General features: G+C 36.6%; 1 pseudogene; it reads right to left on the bottom strand.

Moving 5' to 3' along the window:
• The window catches only part of LOC109068014, a 68,291-nt pseudogene that overhangs the window by 1,661 nt on the left and 51,537 nt on the right, over positions 1-15,093 (bottom strand).

The raw sequence follows: 15,093 nt of genomic DNA on the forward strand, positions 1-15,093 counted from the left end.
CAAACTGAGTGACTCCTGCACATCTGCACACTGCTGACTGCTCAACTAAAGCTGGACTGACTGAGATATGATGGCAATTTGGTTTATGGTTAATGAGAATAGTAAGCTGAATCCCGATTCACATACTTCTGAAAGTATGCACACCACTGACTGAGATTTGCTGCAAAAAAGATATCAAACAGATTCAATCAAATTCTGTTTCAATTAAATTCTGAGTTTAATGCATAAAAGGCCATTTCATTCTATACTGCCACAGAGAGGGAATTTGTTACATATTGTGTTTCAGACTGACTCAAACCATCAAAGGGGTCATATGATACGATTTCAGATTTTTCTTTCTCTTTGGAGAGTTACAAGCTCTTGGTGAATAAAGAAGGTCTGTGAATTTGCAAAGACTAAAGTCTCAAATCCAAATAAATATTCTTTATAAAAGTTAAGACTTGTCCACTCCCCCCGAAACGGCTCGTTCTAACACGCCCCCACATCTCTACGTCACTATGTGGGAAGATTTGCATAATGCCACCCAGATGTTCACGCAAAGAAAGAAGGCATACCTTTGATTCTCGCTGTAGTGTTGTTGTTGCCGCCACCGTCGTATAGACGCTGTGTGTTTTACTGTGAAAGCAAAACTACTTTGTTTTTGCCTTCCGAAAGAAAACACGACTAGAAATCATGTTTATATCACGTTTATAATGGGTTTTATGTTTTTGTCTCGTCGCTCCGGCCGGACAAGGCATCACAATATGTTAAGAGGCGTAACATTTCCGTCTTACGCTTGAGGCATTCAGCCAATCACAACGCTCTGGACAGCTGGCCAATCACAGCACACCTCGCTTTTCAGAGAGATGAGTCTTGTGAAAATCAATGCGTTTCAGAAGGCGGGGCACAAAGGAGAAATAATAATGTACAGTATGTGGAAAATAATGTGTTTTTTTAAACCTTAAACGGCATAAACATTTCATTACAACAAATACACAAAATAATGTTCTTTTTTAGGAGCAGCATCATATGACCCCTTTAACTCTTTCCTTGCCAAACACAGAATTGACTGTTTGTTTTCACTGTTATACACTCTATTGCGCATTTCCTGAATAAGTCTACAATGTCCCGATCAAAAACACAGGTGAGGAGGACACTGAAATGAGCAATCTCATATATAAGCATATGCATATGAAAAATAATGCGACTGTCAACAATAAACAGCATATAAATGAAAATTGCCTAAAGCTACCGAGTGAAATGTGAATCCAGGAAGTGGTAAAGGACTGTGCAAGCCTTGGGAGTGCTGATGGAAGCCATCTACTGCATTTTTGCTTTGATCATCGTACTGAATGTGATCCAGATGTAGTATTTGATAAAAAATTTGATTTTCTCAGCTTTTTGCTCAAAATGGTGCTTTTTTTATGAGAAAAAAAAAAAAGGCTTGAAGCTAAAATAAAACAGATTTTGTTAAAAAGTTGTCTGTTCTTTATTTTGATGTATTGCATGTTCAGATATTTATACAACAAAATATTCTGTAGTAAAAAAGCATCAAAAATGCTGGTGGTATCTGGCAATTTTAAAAAAAAATTCTGGCAGGGAAAGAGTTAACTTGCTTATTTTATTCATGCTGCATTTATTTGATTCACTAAAAAGTACTGTCTCATTTAAGTAAATTGTGTTTATTAACTAAACTAAACTAGTATTGTTGTATGTTATTTTTTTATTCACATTACAGAAATATCTCAAAAGCCCACAAGTAACAGTATTTGGGTGCTTTCACTTGGTTCAATTCTTGGTCCGATCCAGAGTCTGACTGAACCCCCTTCCCCTGCCCCCACTGATGTGTTCACACAGTAGTTTTTGGTTCCAAACCGTGATACAATTGCATCATCAGAGTGGCAGTTGTTTAACCTGTTGCCAGGTATTAGAGTCTCCAAAGTGCCAACACATAATGGCACATGCATCTATTTGTTACGTCTGTAATGCGTAAGTAGGTTCAGAAGAATGTGGGAGTCAATTCCTGCAAGCTGAAATGAGAAACAAATTCTCTCTGCTTGCAGCGCATCAGTCAGGAAAGCAAGTGAGTAAACAAATAAGTACACCAATACATATGTCCTTAATAGTGGTTCACTTTAGTGATTTAATACGATTGCATACTTTAGTACTTTTTAGGTGAACTCGGGTATGGTTCGTGGGTTCATTATTCAAAACAAAACCAAACTTTCTCTGTATTGTTTTGGTTGGATTGTATGATTTTTTGGTTTTTGGGATAGTTACTCTAAAGCTTAAAGTATATTTCACTTTTTTACACGTACACGAGGGACAGTGTACAGTGCATGTGACATGAAATGTGTCATCAGAATAGTATGGGCACCACCTGATTTTTGCAACAACAACAGGCGCTCACATTGACAAGCACTCAAGAGAGCTCAGCTTTGGTTTAAAAGAGTTCAAAAATATATTTTATCGGTCATAATTTACGGGGAAAAATAGAGCAGACACGGCATGGATGAAGCTTTCAAGAGCGCATTTGTCGGCTGCCCGCTCGCCTTTGTACACAACATTAAATGAAGTATACTTTGAAAGGCTGCACGTTCAACTATACGCATATGCTAGCACGGGAAACAAAAACTAAGTATATTTGGGGCTTAAGAGCGAGGTCTTTTCTTAATACTCAGGCCTAAACAGTGCTGCAGGGATGGTGCATTTTTGTAGGCTAGCGTGGAAGTAGCATCCCTTGATAAATCCAATATGATTTTTCCTTTGACTTTTGGATTATTGCAGAAAATAAGCTCTGTGACTAACAAATTTTCATGATTCTTACACATTTTGTTCATCAAAATATTTTTCACAAACATGAACACCATAAATACAACTGGCAGAAGTAAAGCTAAAGTTGGGCTATATTAGCAAACTTCATAGTTTCATGACTTCAACGTCACCACCACTAAACTTTCAACAACTGTTTCAATCTTTAAAATTTGAGTTGTAATTGTTTGCAAGAGCTATTCTAAACAACCAGGCTGTAAATGCGGACTAGTTAGTAGACGAGTTGACCACGCTGTGACGACCTCTGTAGTCCCATTTAACCACCACCTTTTAAGACACATAAAAGCTTAAGCAAATCATGAGTGGTGTATTGTTATTGATATTGTAATATATGGAAATATATTGAGCTTGTGTTAACCACAGACCTCATTTCAGGCATTTAATCAAAAACCCATTCAAAATCCCATTGACATTGGGACAATGATAATGCTAACTCGTTTCTGTGTTTTAGCACTTATTCCTGCAGCACTCTATTAATAAATCTCTGAATCCTGAGGTGACACAACCGCCCCACTTGGACACTGCAGTCATTATTCTCCCATGAAGGAAAGAGAACCCTCTGGTGAGGATCAAGCTCAAATTCATTTTTACTATTGCAGCAAAATGAATAGTCAACTTCAGACAATGCAGAATATGGCATGCAAAGTAAAGTTATGTTTCTTTAAAAATAATATAATAAGACCTCTGTTGTTAGTGGACAGTGTGCACAAACACATTCTCTCAGACTGCTTATAATCATACACAAACATTGACAACAAATGTCCATTTACCATGCTTTACACGCCGTGATGCAGACAAAAAGACATTGGTATGTATGTGATTTGGACGGGAGGGACAAAGACGGACAGACAGTGAGGACAGCAAGCACGGGAGGTTGAGATGACGAACTTAGGCTCAGCTAAAGTTGCTGGTTGATCTCCTGATACCTGATTCGCTGTTCAGGTGGCTGAGTAGCACATGAGGGACTGTTGGCATTGGATGTAAGGGTCAAGAAGGAAGAAAGGGAAAGCAAAAGGAGGTGGAAAAAGATGGGACAGAGGAAAGGGAGAGATTACTTGATAGTTCTTTCTAACAGAGGGAGGATAGAGAGAAGGAAATATTAAGCAGAAGCTACAGGAGAAGACGCAAGGAAAGTTGGGGACATTAGACCAGGTGATGGGAATAGCCTTGACAGTAAGTTAGTAGTCCAAATTATTTAAAATGCAAGAATAGTGGCAGCCAGTGGCAAAGTGAACTTATGGTTCTCTTTTTTACATAACAGATTATTTTAAGGTGAATATCCTTGAAGCATCAATGATATTCACTACAAATCAAACAAACATGTGGACAGAGAAGACAAAAAAATGTTTTTTTAACCCAAACCATTAAATAGTAGTCTTGGTTAATATGATTTTAAGACCGTGGTGAAAGAGTTTAAATTTGAAAGTATAGAGAAAGTGAGAGAAGCTCTCTAAAAGGGAAATTGTCTCCTGGGATAGTCCCTCACCAGAGTGTACACTTGTGGGTTTGTTAAAGATGAAACACACCCAAAACAGTAACAAAGAACAGAACAAAAAGAGAATGACAAACACACTTAACCAACTCAAAACACAAGGTGGAAATGACAGGATACCCTACCCTTTACTGAAATGCAAATGTCAATGACAGAATCAGCCAATGAGCATTATGCTCTGTTAATGACTCATTCTGCATTCACTAATATTTCCACTGAGACAAAAGAAGAATTACAATCATATACAGTATGTTAGGTGCTTTTCTAGCTTGAACCTACAATTTACGTGCATGAAGTCTGCACTAACAAATACTACTACTGTATAAAGAAAAAAGGATGATAAGTACAGAAGTACCTATTTTCTAATCTTATTTGCTAATAGGCAACATGCAGAATAGGGTTTCTTTGTCAATGAGTAGGAAGGTCTGTGTGCGGGTTTTTTTTTTTTTTTTTTTTTTGCACAAAAATACAAATCAAAATAAACAACAACAAAAAACCTAATATCCTACTATCAACCTTTCAAACATTTTGGGTGTAAACATGCACTAGTGCTCATATACTGATTATGGATTTTAATAGTTGATCATTACTGTAATACTACAAAATGCATTGCTTTTAAAATTCATAAACTGTAAATATAAAAACTAAGTCTGCTGTTTTAGTCAGTATACATATATTAAATAGTTAATACAATAAACTGAAAAAAAAAAAAAAAATGTATATATATCATTGAACTGAAGTGTCCAAATTTCAGAATCACTTTATTTCAAGAACAATGAAGTCAGAGACATTTTTACACCTCTAATCCTTATAAATAACACCACAGCAGAATCAAAGTGTTTTGATTACATTCTGAATTAAATGGTCTAGAACAGGGCTATTCAATTGGCGACCCTTAACAAAGGGGTGGTTTCCGGATGGTCGGGCTGTATTTTTCAGAAGAAACACAAGAGTAGAGACTTACAAAAAGGTCAACAGATCTCAGGATTAGATTAGTGACCTATGGAGGAGGAATGTGGCTAATCGCATCAAAATGTGAGCATTTTCAAATGAGTCAAGCTGCTTACGATCATGCTACTCACACTCTCAGAACACACTTAATCAGCAGTGACCGTTGCTAGTGTAATTGTGTTGAGTAAGTCAGAAACACTTTCTGGAATGTCAGAACAAGAGCTTAACATTGGTACACTAAAAATTTGGGTTGATTAAGATTTCGGATTACTATTAAGATGACTATTTCTATTCAGCAAGGATGCATTAAACTGATCAAAGGTGACAGTAAAGACATTTATAATGTTATAAAATAGATCTAATTCAAATAAATGCTATTCTTGAACTTTCTATTTAAAATTTTTGAAAAAAGCATCAAGGTTTCCATAAAAATATCAAGAAACAGCTGTTTTCAACAATAATAATAAGAAATGCTATTTATGCAGCAAATCAGCATATTAGAATGATTTCTGAAGAATCATGTTACACTGAAGATTGGAGTAATGATGCTGAAATTTCAGCTTTACCATCACAGGAAGAAATTACATTTTAAAATATATTAAAATCAAATCAGTTCTTTGGAAAAATATCTCAATATTACAGTATCTACTGTATGTTTGACCAAATAAATGCTGAATTGGTGAGTGTAAGAGACTTCTTTCCAAAACATACTCAAAAATCTTAGCAGCCGCAAACCTTTGATCGGTAGTGTACTTCATTCAGGAAGAGATGCATTCATGACAACTGTGACCTCCTTTTTTTGGTTAATTTTTTAATGGCTAATAAATATTGCTGCTGTTTTAACAGGCACTAATCAAAGCAACAATTCACAATAGTAATACATAGCTGTGAATACCACTAGTGTGGTGGTTGTTTTGTAAAACTCTGTGTTGTGTGTGTATTTTTAAAAACAAAGTTTTGTTTTAATATACATTTTTTAGCAAGTATTCTGGTAACGTCTTAAGTGAACGTAAACAGCTGAGAAACAAAGCGGATGTATATCAGTATTAAGTCTGTGCATTTGGTCTTAAAGTGACAGCAGCCTATAATCAACTGCTTCTCTCTGCTAATCAAACACCCCCACAGCTTTAACAAAGATGAATCTGTATTTAACTTATGCAATGAGACCTATTGTATTATTTTAAACTTAATTTTTACATTTCTGCACCTGTATACTACAGTTACTGACTTTATTTGTAAGTCTGTTGTATTCATCTATGCTTTTAATTTGTGTAATTAGTTTACCGACTTTAATAAACTATTAATAGTAGTGGTTTTTGTTTTTGTTGTGGTGTAGTTGTAGTTAGATTTTGGTTTTAGTTGTAAATGTTAGTTTTTTTTTTTTGTTGTTTTTTTTGTGGTACAGAAGTTTTTAAGGTAAGTTTTTGACTCGAAATTCTTAATATTCGAACTGTGAGTTTTGTGATCTGTTGCACCACTAGAAATCACACACCTTTAAATACCACACACACAAACATTTCATTTAATGTTTATCAGAATAAAGGCCTATTCTGAAAATAACCATATAAACATTAGAGCTGAATGAAGCTGAGGCCCTGGATACAGATTCATGGAGGTTTGAGGTATTGCAGGAATAAAGTTTCCATGCTATGCAAACCTCTGTTCAGTCAAAGGATCTTTTAGGGCACGAGAGATATTTATCCTGAAGATCAGAGAAGGTTATCACACAGGGCTCATGCCACACAGCATGCTCTTAGAGGAAGACTAGTGTACTTACACGCTGAAGAACGCAGCACTGCACAGCCACACAGGAGACAAGTCATGTGTTAGTGCAGCGGACGGCTGATCTGAAACCTGCTTAACTCAAGAATACTGGGCTGATGCTACGAGTAATAAAGCCAGATCAGCAGTGGATAAATTACAGTTCTTATCAAGATTCATAACATCTGGTGCCTTGTGGTCTTGCTTTGAACAGGCAGTTTTCTCTCGCACACCTACACCCATCAATGTGTCATATTCCTGCAGCTGTTTTAGATGTTTTGAGTTGTGTGAGTATATATGACATACATTATTAAACCACAGGAGACATATAGTACGCAACTCGTTGACCAACATGACATGAAGCTGACATCTCTAACAACAAGATGCTTTCAGACAATAATGCAAACAAGAGACAAAATTCATACAAACAGTGAAGGTATATAACTGAGGACGATGATACGATTAAACGCTTAACATTAAAGTGGCCTATGAAAAGCAAACAGGACAGATACTTACTGTAGCCCATTCCCTGGACAAAGTACTTGAAAGCCTCCGCGAGTTTACCCGGCTGAAAATAGAAAACATCCACATTTAATACAAGTCTAAATGACATCAAACTGATGCTGTGGCAGACACAATAGTGTTGTCTTTTATTCTTACTTGGACAACTTGGGGAAGTCCACCACAATCTGCCATCTACAGAGAGAGGAAGGGAAGAATAATCAACTGAGACATACAGAAGTACAATAATCAACAGAGATGGAAACTTGAAAAATGTCACAAAGATGTGACCCCAGATGAAGAGGAATGTTAATAAGATGTGACATCAGATGGAGAGTGTATTTAAAACAAACAAAAAAATGCATTTCACCAACAAAAAATAGTTATTAGGCAGTTATTTTTTATCTTTTGCTGCAGTGTGTCAGTAGGAAATATCAAACATATTTCCAAACATTCCTTTTGCCATTAATTGTAATAATCTAGTGAGACTTTTGTTTGCACAAGGAGTCTGAGAACAGCTAGTGCTCCACACAGAGGTCTGATCTTTGGATATTCAATCTGACTGGAATTAGAAGAAGAAGAAAAGAAAAAAAAAGACAGAAAAAAAAAACCTGAGACAGACTAAATCCAGAAGAACTGTGGCAATGTCTCCAAGACATTTGATTGAAGAGACCTACCTGCAAAGCTACAGTACTGTGAAAAGTTTTAGAATGTGAGAATGCTTTCAGAGATAATGTGATACAAAGATTTTTTTGATCAATTAAATTCTATTAACTAAATTAAATAATATTTAGTGTGACCACCCTTTGCATTTAAAACGGCTTTTATTCTAGGTGCACTTGCGCATTGTTTTTCAGGTAGCTTTGCAGGTGGGTTTCTTTAAACGTCTTGGAGATGTTGCCACAGTTCTTCTGGATTTTGTCTATCTCAGATTCTTCATGAATGACTGACTGACTTCTGACAGGATTAGCAATAGCGAGACCTCAAACATTTTATTTGTTGACAGATTTATAATTAAAAATTGTACATTTTCAAAATGTAAGTTACAAGCGACCCAAACTCTCAGCACATGCAGAGATGAGTTTGTGTGGTGCAACATTTACTGTGAACCACTCTCTCTTTTGTGTAAAAGAGCACAGTGAGGTGCTTTCTTGACAACTCAAAACCTCATTCTGTCTACACAAAGGTGAGAGTTTGAGTACATAAATTAAAACATTGCTCTAGGAGAAAAAAAGCTGACATGCCTTGAGTAAAGTAGTCTTGGTTGGATTTAGCCTTGAGTTGCATTCAACCTGTAAAAAAAACAGAAAAAATCCCACCTCGTCAGTTTAGAAACAAAATGGAACGTATAGACAGATAAACCAAACAACTCTACACTAAACCAAACGTATTCCTCAGCATTAGTAGCTCAGTCTCGCTTTAAAGTGCCACACTTAGGCAAACTCAGAAGGTGTGTTCACTAAGTGCACATTAAGCTGTAACTGCATTAAGGATTTAAGAACAGATGGAATTGCTGTTTTGGACAATCAGGGTCCAAGACCAGAAGCATATTATAGTTATTCAGGAGTGCTTTACAACAAGCACAAGTGCATAAGACTTCATGATGCACAGTCCCTTTTAGGATGTGATGTCATAGGTACACTCTGAACGGAAATGTATGGAGAGATAATGAGCATAATGGGCCTTTTAGAAAGCACACGGTGTTCTCTACCATTACCCATAGATGCAACGGCAATGTTCTTGATTAGTCACTCACCACAGCCTCTACCTACGGTGAGGTGTCGTGTAAGATTAGATTGGCAGGGCAGGTAAACTGTAAGGTAAGGGAAGAAATAAATGTATGTGTAAGGGAGGGAAGGATGATTTACAGTCAAAATAGACAAAAGCAGACAACCAAACAACCTACTTCAGCGTTTTGACCGTATTTTCATTAAGTCCCAGGACAGGCCTCTCAATCTCCAGATCTCGCCGACTATAATATTCAAATGAAAATGTTTATCAAGATCAGCTCATATGACAATGATCAGAACATGAGCTGATAATGTCACCTGTTGTAGGAGTGGCAGAAGAGAGCCAGGTTGTCCTGATTGATGTCCTGGGCGATGTGCAGACGATATGTTTGAATGATCTCCTGGTTCTCTGTCAGCTCGTCCTGAGGTACAAAAACTCATGAAAAGACTCTAAGAGAAATGTTTTTGTTCTGAGTGAATCATCTTATAGATGCGGAGGTGAGTGTCATATTTAAGGCCTACCGTGCTGAAATGGTGTGCCATCACAATGTCTACTAGATTGCTGGTCCATCCAGATAACTACAGCACAAAAACACATGCAAATGTTTAGTGAAAACCACAATGTTTGAAGATTAAACAAATTGTGTTCCCAGCACCTCCACTGACTTGAACACCTTTAATTATTGTAGCATTAGCATTCTGACCTGTAAGGTTATTATGAGCTTTACAACAGGGAAATCTTTAAGAAGATCAACTACGCTAATCTGCTGAGAAATCTTAAGTATGGAGGAATGGTCAGGGTTAGCTTTTGGCTAATAATGAAAGGATAGGATATCTTAATTACACATAATAGTGTATAAAGAAAAGAAAAAGAATTAATTGCAAACATTGGTGATTACACTAAAATGTGAATGTAACTAAAATTGTATCTTTTTTTTTTTTTTTTTTTTTTTAAGAAAAGCATCCAAGATAATACTAAGATTATTGTAAAAGACTACTGTGGCAGACTAAAGCATTATGTGCCTATTACAGTGATTTTTTTTTTTTAACGGTACATTTGGTTGTTGATCGGGTTAGTTTGTGTGTCATTTTTTTTTTGTTGTTTTATTTTGTCATTTATTTATTTTTTTAATAATTTTATGCATGGTGATTTTACAGTGCATTCAACATTTTACCTTAGAGGCAGCCCAGTCGATCCAGCCCTTAGCACAGGGGTCCACATTGATGAGAACCAACCCCTCCACCAGAGCAGGCTCATTCAGCTAAGAGAATGGTAAGATTACGTGGATTAGTCCATCATTATGGCTCATACTGACTTTAACACTCAGAGCTACTACTGACTGAGAGGATCAGGTGCTTGACATGTAGACCATCGAACAGACTAATGAGACAGATTCCTGACTTCTTGTGGTAGTGCTTCCTATAGACTTGTCAGTGTCATGTGACAGTCAAACACATTGTGATTGGCCTGGGAGCACAAAATACCAGAGAAAACTTGATTTAGTGTTTTGAGTGGGATTACTGAATACGAGAGTAAAATTTGTTTAGAATTTAATTTGTGAGTATTCAGTGTATTATTTTATATTGTTCTTAAGTGTATTTTTTTTTTTTTGTTATTATTCGTGTTTTGTTATTTATGGGTTTTAAATATCTTTCCTTTTTGGTGGACATTACCAATTTTACTCGTTACTGGTTAAAGTTTAATTATACTAAAAGGCAAATAGCTGTTTAAAGGGATAGTTCAACCAAAAATGAAAAGTCTTGCCATTGTCACCCTCATGCTGTTCCAAACCTGTATGACCTCATTTCTTATTCTGAACAAACAAAGATAATTTGAAGACTGTAATAAAACATCCATAATAAAACGTGCAGATTTGTTACATGAGGCATTTATTCACCCCCCAGAGCCATGTGAGGCACGTTTTATTACGGATGTGCGCACTTTATTTAACGTCTTCTGGACTGTTGACAAAAAGCACCTGCTTACCCCCATTGTAAAGCTTGGCGGGGCCAGGACAATTTTTAATATAACTCCGATTGGATTCCTCTGAAAGAAGAAAGTCATATACACCTAGAATGTCTCGAGGATGAGTACATCACAGGCTAATTTTCATTTTTGGGTGAACTAACCCTTTAAGACCCTAAAAAATCATATCAACTTATGGAAAATGGGCATCTGATGTCCCCTTCAATGCATGAATGACTGAATTAATTTCCACAGAAGAAAGTCATACAGTTTTGCAACAAATGAAGGTCAATATATGATGACCTTCATCATATATTTATTTTTAGGTGAACTATTTCTTTATGCATAATTTTAAACTACAGTGGTAGATAAATCTTGCTTATGTTTAACAGTAATGTAATAAATATTAAAGGAATGGGATTTGAGTAGATCACTGACTGAAAAACACTCGTTTGAGTCTCCATTCTAGTATGGAGTGCCACTTTACAAGGTCTAGTTCGTGACAGATAAAATCAGATTTTGGCCAACATTTGGTCTTGTTGAGTATATTTTAACACTGAAATAGGCCTGTTACAGAAAATGGCTTGAGAATGTAACAAAGAAAAGCCGTGGGAAAGGGATCACTTTACAAATTGCTTTACAGGTCTGAGAAAGTCAACTTTAACACCTCAGTGGTGACCAAACAAAAACATCTACCTATACGTGACCTATACATCAACACCTAAATCAAGTTCTCATTATCTCAGTGTCCAAAGTGCTAACTTACTGCCAGGGCTCACACTTGGTTTTAACAAAGAAATTCAGCTACAGGCAGCCACGTGAACTAATCAAAAGTCTTGTAACCGTGATCGCGATGGAAAAAAGTTTCACACCTCTTCTTTTTCCTCTCTGCATAACACTCTGCAACAGACATTCAGAGAAATGCAAGCCCTCGAGGCAGCACTCACGTGACCACACGTCTACGGACAAGCATGTGACAAGCAAATTGTAATTCAAATGATTATAAGTTTACGGTGCTGAAGTTGTTCTGCAGAGCTGCGTAGGTGTGTTTGTTCAAATCGGCCATCTGACATCACAGAACCCAATAAGCAAGTGGCAGAAATATGATAAATGTGCAATGCAAGCTGTTAGATGGATGAAAGTGTGAGGAGCTGGACTGAAGTAATAGAGTCAGTAGTGAAAGACAGCCACATTCTTTAGTTAATTTGAGAAAAATACCCCTTATCACTTTATACCTTGATAATAACCAGCAGGAAACATGAGAGTGAGTGTGTGTTTGAATGTGTTTATGAAGGTATCTATCCTCAGCGTTCATGTTTGTGCGGAGATGGTGAATAAGAGCTTTGTGTAGGGTGAGAGTGTGAATGCATGTGTGAACTATGAGTCTCAGAGGAGGTGTGGGGGATTTATTGAAAACCGAGGACAGATGGTTTTACTGCAGACATACTTCAAGGATCTTCATCTCTGAGGACCTGAACTTCACTCAGATGCTCAATTAAACATCTAATAGTGTGTTTTTACAAGCTACTCCAACTAACGGTTAGATACTGCAACATACAATGAGTGATCGGTCATTATAGCAAAATAAAAGGGAAGATAATTTACTTACAGCCAGTCTAGTGAGGATATAAGCTCCCGCGCCCACACCGATACCAATCACACTGTTGATCCTGTTCATTAATGCACAATCATTCATATACTGCGTATTAATTGGCAAATATTCTGATAAAAATACACAAATTATTTGAGGCTTTAATAGAAGCAATCATGATTTCTTAAACATGTGGCATTTATTTTTATTTCATTTTATTGCGTTATTGATCATGTACAGACTGATTGAGGTCTGGACTCACTTCAGCTGGGTCAGAACTGAGGGCAGCATCTCGGCAAGCTCATCCATGGTTGGGTACTGGTACCTGAGGGAAAGAGGAAGGCGAGAGTGACAAATTAGTCTAGCTTAAATAATTTTTTGTTGTGAGTGTGAAAACACTGGGTCAGTAGTAAATGTGTGAGTTTTCAACATGGTTGAATAGATGGAGCCTCATCAGTGCACTGCTTTGCATGCTGTCTATAATTACAGAACAGTTAATGTTAGAATTGGTTTTATAGTTTGTCTTACCCGGTGGGGAAAGGAGGGGCAGATTCTTGCTGGCCTGGAGCGTCAACATGGACCACAGCAAAGTGCTGGGTGATCTCCTGCATGTCCTCGAAGTTAAACAGTGTGTTGAAACATGACTTATCTGCATCGCAAGAGAAAAACAAAGACACTTCTCAAACATTTTTTCATAAATTATTATCAAAGAGAAAAATGGTACCCTCCATACCTGAATCAGATGCATGTGAATACTTTGCAAATCCCAAAAAAAACCTTCACATCACTACTGTGCCTTGTCTCTTTTACTGTGACCGTGTTTTTTTTTTTTTTTTTTTTTTTTTTTAATTATACCATCTCATGCTGTTTGAACTGTTAACTCAACACCGAGTCAAAACGATGTCGTATACATGCCAGACCAGTATGTGGTGCTGTAATTCTGCCACAGAGATACACTAAAAACAGAGAAGAAGACTTGGAGCATGCGCATAAACCTTGCGTGCTGTATACAAACTTAACACAACTACAAGTAAATCAACATGGAACAATACATTTATTAATCTGTGTTAGTGTTAGTTAATAAAAAGACATTCGTTCAGTGTTTGTTCATGTTTTTGTTGCTGTTACATGACGTAGATGTAGGGTGATGACATCATCGTTTCACAAAATATACTGATTGGCTGTACACATGAAAATGCAAAGGTGTCATTTACAGATTTATCCGCTCTGTGACCCGGTTTAAAAAAAATAGCCATTTCACAACTCCCAAACACCAGATCCGTCTGGACGAAATGCCGATACGATTCAAAATGATTACTTATACAGCTAAACGTGTCTCTGTGTGGACGGGGCCTCAGTATGCACACATGTACATGTATATTAGTGTAGTCTGTGTATACATTTTAATTTTTTACCCGTTTTTTTTCTTATTTATCTCTTTGGTTTAGTCGATTTAATATAATTATAATAATTATAATAATAATTTTTGTACAGTTCAGTTTTTTACTCCATTGTTGTCTTATGTAGCAAGATGGTCCTGGGGGAACGTGTTTTTGTTTCGCTGTGTACAAGCTGTATAGATATGAAATGATAATAAATCCACTCTGACCCTAGATAAAAGTCCAAAATTAACAAAAAAAATAAATAAAAAATAAATAAATAAACAAAAAACAGATGGCCCATTCTACCTAAACTTGGTTTCAACACAAATTTCCTGTCCACATTTTTTTACATTTTACCTTTTCCTGCTTTCAGTTGGACATTAGACATTAGACAATGCATAGCGTTGATGTGCAACTGAAATCACATCTGTCCAGAACTACATGTTATGAATGAACTTAGCAACTGTTAAAATTCTCCATATATACATGTAGTAGTAAGAATGTGCGTTATAAAAATGTATTAGGGATGTACTGCATCAGTCATATTGTCATATGGCCTACGGCGTCAACCTTCGCAAAGACCCCGCCCCTCTTAGTTACTGTTGCAGTGTCCAACAAGCCATTGCACTATTGCGTCACATGTTACAAGCAGTGGAGCAAAGAGGAAACTGACAACGCACCGACAGACAAAACAGATCAGGTTACTTTTGGTATGAAAAAGTCTCAGCTTTCAAATTTTGTCATTTAATAAATTCAAACTATAAATACTGTTTTGTGGCTCTTTAATGTGTCGTGACAGATCGCCGTAGTGCCTCAGTTCAAGCGGCACGTGAACCGATAATCTTTTCATATTTACTAGTTAAAGCATGAAATAAACATGAAAGAACATCAGGAGGTATCTTGTGTAA

The sequence above is a fragment of the Cyprinus carpio genome, chromosome B23, assembly GCF_018340385.1.
Source record: "Cyprinus carpio isolate SPL01 chromosome B23, ASM1834038v1, whole genome shotgun sequence".
NCBI classification, from domain to species: Eukaryota; Metazoa; Chordata; class Actinopteri; order Cypriniformes; family Cyprinidae; genus Cyprinus; species Cyprinus carpio.